Source organism: Parasteatoda tepidariorum, chromosome 5 (assembly GCF_982258835.1).
Source record: "Parasteatoda tepidariorum strain Cologne lab strain chromosome 5, Ptep-v5.0, whole genome shotgun sequence".
NCBI classification, from domain to species: domain Eukaryota; kingdom Metazoa; phylum Arthropoda; class Arachnida; order Araneae; family Theridiidae; genus Parasteatoda; species Parasteatoda tepidariorum.
The window spans coordinates 101621047-101630125 of NC_141759.1; the positions used below are offsets into that span (position 1 = coordinate 101621047).

Here is a 9079-nt window from a genome sequence, read left to right on the forward strand (position 1 = left end):
AAATCTGATTTAAGACGAAGAAGACGATATAACGATATAGCGATATAGCGATACACGCAAGGACTTTCTCTTACGTTCCGATGCCAACTCGCGCTGTGGAAGACGATATTGTTTCGTTATGTTGAGACGGCCTTGACTGATGAGCGGTAGAATCAGTATCACTTTTGAGACTTTATATCGTTATATCACATGTTCGTTTTCGCACCTTCGCGATTTGAAATCGTTTCTTGTAGATTATTTTCAATGGGATTAACTTCGTGATCGCCGTCGTAACCTTGTTCTGAACGCAATCTATTATTGAAAAGAATTTATAAAGAAAAGTTTCTTCATTAATTAGATAAGTTTTTTATTTATTTTCTGACAAAACTTTTTTTATATTTTTAAATGTGAAAATTATCGGAAATCTAATTTAAGGCACCCATAAGGAATTAAATTACAAAGTAAATAAATTTGTTAGGTTATTTTTTTACTTTCTTTTAATTTATTAAAAACCTTTCGGATAAAACTTCTAATAATTTAATGGGCTTCTATTACTGATTTTAAATTTATAAATCTTGAGTTGTTTTTATTTTTAGAAATAAAGTTAAAACAAAACTTATTTTTTGGACATAAGTCAATAAACTTTATTTGTTCAAAAGAATTTGAAAAGTTTGCGAATTTTATTCATTTCTTTTTTTTATTTATCAATTACTACTTCGTTTTATTAGAGAGTAAAATCATTATTTTTTTTTAATTTTCGTTTTATATTATTAGTTAATTAGCTAAATATATTACCGAATATCACAATTCTTTTGCTTTTATTTTTAAGAATTTAATTAAGAAACTTTGCCTTACTTTGTTTTTCGTTCGTTCATTATTTAATTTAATTTAATTATTTATATGAAATAATAATAAAAATAGTGTTTAAGAAGCATTTTTTTTATAAAATTTATTTAGCTCTTTGTTTTAAGCATACAAATAATTTTTTAACGAACTTATTTTTTAAATTTTGTTCCTATGCTGTTAGGTAAATATATTGATAAATTTCACTTTTATTTATTTTTTTATTTTTAAACTAAGAAATCTTTTGTTATTTGCGTGATCATTTTTAGAAAATATAACAAAACTTGTGTTTACTTCTTCATTAAGAATTTGAACATTACGATCGAACTTAATAATTCTGTAATTATTTACGCATAATAGTACAAGCAAATATTGATTTGTTAAAAAAAGTTTCTTTTTTAAAAAAAAAATATATATATATATTTTTAACACTTTGTTTTAAGTGTATAATGAATTTCTTAACAAACTTTTTTTTTAATTTTTTAAATTTTCTTTCAATAATTTCAGCTAGATATCGTTATAAAATTCCCTTTTTATTTTTAAACTGAGAAATCTTTCAGAGAACGAAAATTTTAAGAAATTATTACAATTCTTATGTTTACTTTTTAGTTTAAAATTCGAACATTTTTAATTTTAAACTTCGGCTTTTAGTCAATCTAACTTTTATTTTAATTAAAATATATTTTGAAATTTTAAAATCAGCTTTTGTTTAATAACAATATTTTTTTCATTAAGGGAGTTTTAGGGGTTAACTTAAATTAAGACTGCTTATACCTTATAAACGATAAAGAAGTGCAAATATTTCATTCTGTATCTATCTACACACATTTTTTCAATAAATATTTTAAGTAAGATTTGTACATCTTAGTCAATTTATTTAATATCTTTCTTTAGCAAAACATATATATTTTCAAATTTATAAATTGATTTAAATCAATATGCGTATGAAGTCTTGATAGAAATCTGACTTTCTGTGCCTTAAAGTAAATGAAATTCAAAAATACTATATCGCGATACATCGCTATATCGCGATGCAAAACTGACGATATATCACGATATATAATTTCTAATATCGCCCAGTCCTAGTCATTACCTTTGGACTACTAAGGGATATTTATGGTAACCCGTGCTAAGGCCTGCTCTTATCTGGAAGGTGTTGGTCTGAGGCCATTACGGTATTTTAAAAGTACTTGAGAGAAATTTATCATAAATAATTGATAATTGAACCTGTAGTGGTTGACAAGTAAATAAACCAAACCAATCAATATTCATAAATGAAACAAATTTTTAGACATATATTTGATACCACTTTCTTATTTTCAGTAGATTTTCTATTAAATGGATCTTTCGTCAGTTGGTTCACCTTCATAGTGGTCAGATCGGACTACCTATAAGAAACCGTGTGGAGACTTAGCCCATGTTATACTTCATATTTCTTCATTATGGCCTTATCTGTATATAACTACACAGTCAGAACTCAATGATCTATTTGCATTCCACCACCTCATCGATAAGCACCACTAAGTTAAAGATGACTGGGAAAAGGGTCGCAAACTGCCTCGGGTACCCAGGTATTTAATACAGTTCAGCTCAGTTGCAGATTAATCGCGATGAGGATTTTAAAATGTATACAAAATGCAAACAAATGTGTGAACTGATGCGACTCAAAAAATTGCAAAATAATTTTCAAAGACTTCACATGATCATGATAAAATAACCAGTTTCTGACAAAGAATTCTTTTCTCGATTACATGAGTCACCATAAAAAGATGGAGAGATTTTTCGGTATTTCAGAGGATTGAAAATTAAGTCTGAAATTGAGAATATCTTGCAAAATGCAGCAAAGTTGGACGCGAGAGTGAAATAATCTCACCGAACCCAGCTCAGTATATGCACATGCTGACCCGTAAGTATTTCATCAAACACGTAAAATGATTGGCGCTTTCATACGCTACGGACCGACGGTACGCTGAAATGCACTGTGCTTGAATGAATTGAGAAAACGTTGAATAGAACAATATGAAAACCAGGCTTTTGCATATTACGTGCCGAAAATTGACCTAAAAAAATCTCATTTTCGAAAAGGGAATACTAACTACTTTTTAAAAAACACTAAATAAAAAAGCACCTTTAAGGACTTTTAAAAAACGAAACTAAGCACCTTCAAGCACTTTTTAGAAACACCACGCACTATGTTGATTGTCTTCTATTCTATAATATATTTTACGAAAAGCATAGATAGTTGGCAGCCTAAAGCCGAGATCTGAAATTTATCCAACTGTGGTACTTTATCAAAGAAGCTATAACAAAGATTTCAAATTTCGATAGAAAAGTAAAAAGTGGTAAAAAAAGCTTTATTTTTTATCTACTAGTTTATATGCCTCTTCAGTCAAAAACAGCTAAAAAAATATTCTGTGATTTATAAATAAATCTGTTTTGATTGTTATAACAACTTATTAAAAAAATTGTAAGTAATATTTTCATCGCCAGAGATCTTTACTTTGTTTGTTTTGTAACAGAATCAGCATGTATACTGTCTCATACTTTTGAAACTTATTTAGTATTATCCATAAAAGCAAAATAAAGAATTTTAATAATTTAAAATGCAACCAAATGCAGGATATCAACTCGCATTCAACTCACCATTGCAAGAAATACAATGCAATAATTTAAAAATTTACCATACACTTTAAAAATACACTATAGATACACACAATTGAATGAATTGTACATAAATCTCTTTTTTTTTCAAGAAAAACAAAAAGTAATTACAAAGTACAAATGTAAATAGTCCCCCAGAAATTAAAATTATTATTTTCCAATTTTTATTTGATCGCTCGAATGTAAAGATTTCATTTACACTTAAAAAATTATATTTGTAAAAAATTAAAAGGGCGTAAGAATTTTTTATGTTTTAAGTTAACAAAAATGTAATATTTATCTTTCACTTTCTTTAATATTTATTCTTTAATATTATTTATAATTATTTCTATAATATTTATTTAAATATAAAGAAATTATAATATTAATATTATTTATGATTATTTCTTTAATATTTATTTAAATAATAAAGAAATTATAATATTAATATTATTTATAATTATTTCTTTAATATTTATTTAAAGAAAGTGAAAGATAAGTATTAAATTTTTGTTAACTTAAAAGATAAAAAAATGTTACTTCCATTTAATTTTTTACAAATATAATTTTTTAAGTATGAATGAAATCTTGATTCGATTGGAAGCTTTCAATATTATCTGGAGTTTAATCTATTTCACTTAAATTATTATTATTTAAATCTTGGTAGTTACATAACAATATGTCATAATTTACGTCTTCGTTTTTGCTTTCAATAGGACACTTTGTTCAATGAAGATTAATTTCATTAAATATTATGAAGGGATAATATTTTGTAATAAAGTTTAAAATAAAATTACTTGTGTTTTAAAATTGAAATAATAGATAACAAAAATATAAGCCGTAGGAACTATGGTGCAAGTACTACTTCAAAGTTTAATTTCTTACTTTTTCGGCTTTAAAACAAGTGTTTTTTTGAAAATATATTAACGTATAAAGTACTTTCTAGAGACAAATGAAGTTAAAATCTTTTGCGCAAATTAAGATAATTATTTTAAAAAACTTTTACTTTACTTACTATCTATTAATATTCCTATTTCTAACTGCAGTACTATTAAAATATATATAAATAACACATTATCAGATATATCTTTTTTTAAGCACAAAATTAAACTATAGCTTACCAAAATTTAGATAGTAAATTTTCCTCACAAGTAAAATGTTTTTTTTTTTTTAAATCCAAACAAGCGCCGACTAAGTAACGAATATACGCTGTGAGATCGTCCACATTTAAAGGATAATTTAGAAACTGACACTTGCTAAGGTGTTGAAAAGCGTTCAGTTGCGTTGGCAAAGGTTGGCTTCGTTGGCCTCAACATAAAATCGCCAAAATCCAATGTGAGAGGTCTTTTTTTAATGAAAACGCTGCCTTCTTTTGACTTTTTATTAAACAAACATTTTTATCGCTGAAGACAAACATATTCTCTATTTACAACTCAATCATTGATAAGTGGAAGGAGAGGGGGGAGAATATAAACAAACCTAATAGCGTTCGAACAGTTTTAGGTAGAAAAAAGAGTGGTATTTAAAATTAAAGATTCACCGGGTATCTTAAATGATTAGAATGACACAAGTGGATCGAAAAGTGCTCCGCAGCAAATAATATATCACCGAATTATTGAGATTAGTTTTTTAAAAAGAGATGATTTTAGATTTCATCATTCTTTTCTTTTATAACATTAGATGTATTTGTTCTATTTTTTTTAAAAAAATAATTTTTTCTAACTCTTATATATTTAAAAAAAATTCATTTTATATTTATTTCAAATTATCTTATGAATTTTATTTCATTTTATTTATTTAATTTATTTGTTTATTTATCTTTTTATCTATTTATTTATTTAATATTATACAGGTGACAGTGGTGACTGACAGTCGCCTCTCCAGAGGAAAGGATTAATATAATTAATATAATATGTATAATTAATATACATATATATATATATACATATATATATATATATATATATATATATATATATATATATATATATATATATATATATTTTACATACATATATATATATATATATATATATATATATATATATATATATATATATATATATATATATATATATATATGTAATTAATATAATATAACTAATTTAAAATAATATATTTAATTTCATATCGATTTCATCATATGTTCCACAGACTACTTTCCCACTCATTACTTTACTATTACCTCTCCCCTCAATTTTGCTTCCACTTCTCACATTCCCCCCAATTATATGTATCAATAATCAGACGAATCAGTTAATGAGGCACTGAGATTTGAGCTATGTTCCAATAATAAAATAAAGTCATAAGCTAAAAATTAATCTTTTACTTATTAGTTTGAAACAATTTTAGATACCACATTTTAAATTCTATAAATCGCTGTGGCTACTACTAAGATATATTTATCAGTATTTTGATATAAAAGTAGTATAATTATTATCAGTAGTATATAATTATTATCAGTATCAGTAAAATTATCAGTATTTTTTGATATAAAATTGGGCATCTAGAATATTTAGAAGCGGAAATCAGTATTTTTATATAAAAGTAGTATAATTATTATTAGTATATAATTTTTTATCAGTATCAGTATAATTATTAGTATTTTTTTATATAAAAGTAGGCATCTTGAGTATTTAGAAGCAGAAATCAGTATTTTTATATGAAAGTAGTATAACTATTATCAGTATATAATTATTATCAGTATCAGTATAATTATCAGTATTTTGATATAAAAGTAGGCGTCTTCAGTATTAAGAAGCAGAGATGCCAACTTGCTCCGGACAGTGATTAATTATTTTCGTGTGGAACCCTTTAAATCTGTGATTTAGTAAATTCGATTTATAGGACTTGAAGTCACCACTACTTCTAAATAATTCAAAGGCTTTTACAAAAAGCCACTTTGTTTCAGTCAAGACATGTTCACTGCTACCAAGTACTAAGCTTTTTTTAAAGAAAAATTATGCAGTGGTAGGTAATTAAGGTTTACAGAATATTTGGTACTTTTACCAACATGTTAAAAGCCTTACTGCGGGAAAGTTAGTAAAAAATGGATTTTAATGCAAGCTTTCGTATCATTTACAGGTAGTGATGTGAAAAATAACCTTAAATCATATTTATAAAAGAAAGAATAATGCATTAAAGCGTAAACTTAGCTACCACTAGAAAGATTTTTTGCAAAAAGGGTAGAAAGTTGGCAGGCCTGTTTGTTGAGCGTCATAAAAAGTTGGCATAGTATGCAAATTTTAGGTTCTAGTTCTCGACGATTTTTTTCAAAACATTTTGTCCACTCTGGAGCTGCTGAGCCGGGATAACCTGATTGGTCTGGCACTGGACCCATGTACAAGAGGTCGTGGGTTCGATCCCCACCGGCCAAAGACTCCTCGTGTAATAAATGGTGACTGATGCACGTTAAATCTGTCGAGTCACAAAGTCCTCCATGTTTCCAAATCAAATCACACCTCTGGGTGTACTGATCCCGCAGTTTCCTTGTCTTCTGGATTAGTTCAAAACTACAAGGCTACAGAGTTGAACATGAGTAGTCATAAACCCAAAAGCTAGATCGGCTGTTCAACGACGGATATAAAATAAAATTAAAATCCGGAACAATTAGAGTCGCGATGGCTCAGGGGATAGAGCGTTCGCCTTCAAATGAGGTGAACCGGGTTCGATCTCAGCAATGGCTTGCCGATACGAATCCGCATCCAGCTTGCACCGACCGCATAGTGTTGACGTGAAATACACTAAGCGGTAGACGGATCATGGGTTAGAGTCCCTTTGCCGTCAGGCTAACCGAGCGAGGTTCTCGTAGTCTTCCTCTCCATGTAACGCAAATGTGGGTGAGTTCCATCAAAAAGTGCCCCACGAAGGAAAATTTCTCCCAATACTTGATCCAGGAGTTCCCTTGTCTTCTGGATTGGGTTCAAATGGCTACGGAGTTGAACATTAGTAGTAGTCGTAAACCGAAAAATTGGGCCGTCTGTTCCACGACAGTTATAAAATAAAATAATAAAAAAAAATTCAGTTGGCATCTCTGCTAAAGTGGTAATATCCATCAAAAATAAATAAAAATAATAAATTACCTCTTTTGTCATCATTCAAAGTTAATTCTTCTTTTATAGTCTTAATTAGATCATAGGATATTGGGAATTTAGAAACAGAAATCGCAAACTTGGAAGCTTTTTCAATTTCCGAAAGAGTGTATTCATCTCTGGAATCCGGCGAACGAAAACGATCCAAGGGTATTAAGTGAAATATAATCAATTGACGATTGCAACAGACTATTTAATTTCTTCTTCTACAGTTACGGTCGTAGTCGATTTTCAAAGCATCAGCAATTCATTAAAAACTCATCAGAAGCATTTTAATTTGTCGCAATTTTTCCTATCGATACATTTTTTTTAATCGATTATTCAAACTTCTTTTATCCGCAGATCTCTGTGAATCGAAATTGATTCTTAGGTTTTTTACATGAGCTTCTTTTTATTTTCTCAGTTTCAATAAGAGTACAGTAACCAATATTATAACAGCTTTAGTTATAACAGTGGCGTTAATAACAGCCCCGCAAACCCCCGCGGCGTTTAGGAGAGCATGAGGTTTGAGGGCAAACGATCTAGAAATAGTACACAACATGTATAAGGCTGCACAAACTGCGGTCCGCGGTAGCACCTGAACAGTAATAAAAAAAATTTATAAATTTTTTGCAATAAAAAAATAAATAAATAAACAAGAAAAAATTCAGAAATTTTGAATTACGCAAGTTTTTGTTAAGTTATTCTAAGTTTAACTTAATCTAAATATACTTTCTTGATCACATTTTTCGGTGATTAGCACTACGAATTTCCAAAGTTTCTCAAAAATCCCGGAAATTTTAATTTGACAGGTTCAGGAGATAGAGCGTTCACCAACCAACGAGATGAGCTGAGTTCGAATCCCAGCGACGGCTGGTCGATTCGAATCCCGCACCCGGCTTTCTCCGATTACAGTACTGACCTAAAATTATCCTCAGTGATAGACGGATCATGGGTTAGAGTTCCCTTGCAATCAGGATAACAGTGAGAGGATTTCGTGGTTTTCCTCTACATACAACGCAAATGCGGGCTGGTTCCGTTAAGAAGTCTTCCATGATGGCAAATTTCTCCCAATACTTGATCCAGGAGTTTCCTTGACTTCTGGATTGGGTTCAAAATTACGAGGCTAGGAAGTTCAACATTAGAAGTCGTAAACTCAAAATTGGGTCGGCTGTTCAACGACGGTTATAAAATGAACTATGACAAAATGAATTTCGAATTTCAGTAATCGCTTTTAAAGCTCTGTGAGTCCATTTCATAATTAATCCCAGTGACTTTTCCATCACGTTTTTGAAAGTTACCATCTGTTTCTTAATCTCTCAATCTTTTTAATGCGATATATTATAATGGATCGCAATTTTCAAATCCTGCAAATAGTAATCACCTTTGATGTGCTTTGTTTGTGTCAATTCTATGGCAAATACAAGCTATTTCTATTGTTAGTTTTTAGTACAACGAATTTTTCATATGGTTTTGAAAATACCGATTTTTTTTACCCTTTATCGAGCCATTTTATCTAATAGATGGATAAAAAATTTTAAATTCTG

General features: G+C 28.7%; 1 protein-coding gene across 2 annotated transcripts in view; it reads right to left on the reverse strand.

The window, feature by feature from the left end:
* The window catches only part of LOC107439307 (metabotropic glutamate receptor 3), an 82366-nt gene extending 74664 nt beyond the window's left edge, over positions 1-7702 (reverse strand). Inside the window, exon 1 of one of the 2 annotated variants that reach the window (XM_071185077.2) lies at positions 7545-7702. The gene's annotated coding sequence lies outside the window, so the exon portion shown is untranslated. Of the gene's footprint in view, positions 1-4583; positions 4711-7544 lie in introns of those variants that run through there. The other variant, XM_087164651.1, reaches the window with a different exon arrangement.
* Between the last annotated feature and the right edge of the window lie 1377 nt (positions 7703-9079).